At 35.5% G+C, this 2819-nt stretch overlaps 1 pseudogene; it reads right to left on the reverse strand.

Annotated features, from left to right (window-relative positions):
* Positions 1–235: 235 nt before the first annotated feature.
* Positions 236–716, reverse strand: LOC124512181 (peptidyl-prolyl cis-trans isomerase-like 3; annotated as a pseudogene).
* Positions 717–2819: the final 2103 nt, after the last annotated feature.

Raw genomic sequence — 2819 nt, forward strand, 5'->3', positions numbered from 1 at the left:
GAAGATATCTAAAAAATTAACCTTAAAGAAATACATTGGATAATAGTTATAGTAAAGTATATGCTCTAATAATGGGAGTAAAAGCTGTTTGGGTCCCGTTGGTACCACTAGTTCAGAAGATTTTAGTTGTAAACGAGCAGTAGGATGATAAAAATCTCTTGGCATAATTAAAACTGGATAAGCCAGAATAGGTGTGTTCCCCAGTTTGCCAAATATCTTTTCAAGTCTATTATAGCTACTGAACAAATGGATTGGTATGAATAGATATGTCCTTAATGAGCACATCTTTAAGAGGTTGATATGTCTTCTCATTTACTGGTAACTTCTCCAATTCATCTAGAGTCTCCAGAATATCTATTACCTTTCCAAATACTGTGTATTTCATGTCCAAATGTAACTTCTTGGCATAGGTGAAGAACTGAGATCCATTGGTATTTGAGAGATTATTAGCCACAGATACCACACCTCTAACATTGTGCTTAAGAGTCACTATATTCGTCCTCAAATTTCTTGCCCCAGGTACTGCTACTTCCTCTTCCTGCACCTGTCAGATCTCCAGTTTCAACCATAAAATCCTTGATATTTCTATGAAATATATAGCCATTGTAGTAATTACTGGCACCAAGAGCCGAAAATTTCTCACATATTTGGGTGTCCTCTCACAAAAAAACTTCTATTTTAGTATCACTTACATCTCTATGCAATGTCACTGACATTTTTCTTCTTGATGGTTTCAGGAAGTACTGTTGCTAATTTCTCACTGTCTTAACAAGAGAAGTTAGAAAATGCGTCTCACTTTGGTTAGCACAGCTGTTTTTAAAACAGAAAAGATGTAATCGCAGACGCCCGTGATTCAAAATTAGTGTATTAGGGGCTCCCCTGCATTTTGATTTTGAAGTCCACTAAAAATTAGAATTCACCTATGTTTATTATCTTCATATGTGGGAAGAGCCTCAAAACATTAAATAGCAGAAGACAGGTAAAAGGAAAGAAACAGAAGAAAGAACTAAAAAGAAATATGATTGATTTTCAAAAAGTTGACCATTTGATTTCTAAACATTATAAGATAGTATTACACAACAAAATGCACTCGTCAGGACAATGGGGTACAGTGGAAAGAAGAGGAAGATACAGGTCCTGGTTTTGCACTGCAATAGCCCCTATATTATTGCATAAACTTGTATAAATTACTTCATTTCTCCTTGCCACAGTTTTATCTTTTAAAGATTGATCTCTAAAGGAGAAAGTGTATGTTCCAGGTATGTATTGTTTTGGAACAAATGACCATAAAACTTAACGGTAGAGCTCCTACAACCATTCTACTGTATCACACAAATTTTGTGGGTCAGAACTTCCAGCAGAGATCAGCTGCATAATTCTACTGTTCCATGTGACATAGTAGAGGTCACTTGATGATATGCAACTGTTAGATAGTCTGGACTGGAAGGTGCAAGTTTCATACACACACCTGTGGTAACTTGGAGGGTGTATCTGGAAGGCTGAATTCAGCTGAATTGTCAACAAAATGGCTAACTTTGGCCTCTTCAGTATGGCAGCTGCAGAGACTTCTTCTATTGGTGAATCAGGGTGACAAGAATGAAGAAAGAGAACGTTGCATGGTATTTGACACTCTAGCACCACTTCTGCCATACCCTACTGGTTGAAGCAGTCTCAACCATGTGCATATTCAAGGGGCAGGATCATTGACCTGCATATCCATGAGAGAAGTTTCAAATAATTTGCTTCCATGTTGAAACCATTATAGTCCATACCCTGCTTACAACAGTACTGATCTTCCTTCATCATGTGAGAATCACCAGAAGTCTCATTCTATTATGCTATGAAGCTCAGGTTTAAGTTCCAGGATCACATCATTTAAATCAGATCTAACTGTAAAAGTATCTTAGTTTTAGTTTTAGTTTTAGTTTTAGTTTTAGTTTTAGTTTTAGTTTTAGTTTTAGTTTGGTTTTAGTTTGCTTTCAGTTTGGATTTAATTTGGTTTTAGTTTTAGTTTTAGTTTTAGTTTTAGTTTTAGGGTTTTTTTTTCTCCCTTGGATAAAGTTACTTTTAGACTGTAGATCTGTGAAATGGAAAGACAAATGATCTGTCCTCCACCCACCTCATGTTCCAAGATGGAACAGGTGTAGGATAATCATAGTAAATATTCCTTTTCCAGAAGGGAGAAAATAAGACACATAGCAATCACTATCCTATAGAAATTCTTAAATATAATCTGGCAAATATTTTCCTTTCCCAACTGAGGTTCAGTCTTGGTCTTTGGGCATAATTCTACATGGCTCTTGGCTTCTTTCCATTGGCAAAAATTCTAAAATTGAATATATGCAAATGGATGGTGAAAACTTCCTTTTCCACATAATGTAGACTTTTCCATAAAATCTATTTTCAAAATCTAGTTTTCTTAGAATGCTTCTTGGTTATCTCAAGACTTTAATTTTTTCTTCTTACTCTTTCTGTCCTATTCAATGTTAATATAATTCCTTAAACATCTCATGAGCCATTTGGGTGTTAATTACTAATCTATTTCATTAGACAAAACCAAACCCATAAATCTTTTTGTGGTAAATCCTTCTCTATCTTGGTTTTCCTGTGAGGCTGTTGTTTGTGCACTAAGCACTATTGTCTGTTTTAGAGCATCTATATGGCATACCCTTTTTCTTTTTTGTTACTGAGAGGGTACATTAGATCAGCCTTAAATCCTTCTGAAGTCTTAAACGATCTTACAACCACAGGCTGTGTTCTACTAGCAGTGCATTAGATTTTATCTCTACCCTGAGACCATCTCTTACTTTGAGGACAAC

Source organism: Lynx rufus, unplaced genomic scaffold (assembly GCF_022079265.1).
Source record: "Lynx rufus isolate CCGP_SWC_20201006 ecotype Redwood Valley unplaced genomic scaffold, mLynRuf1.p SCAF_1, whole genome shotgun sequence".
NCBI classification, from domain to species: Eukaryota; Metazoa; Chordata; class Mammalia; order Carnivora; family Felidae; genus Lynx; species Lynx rufus.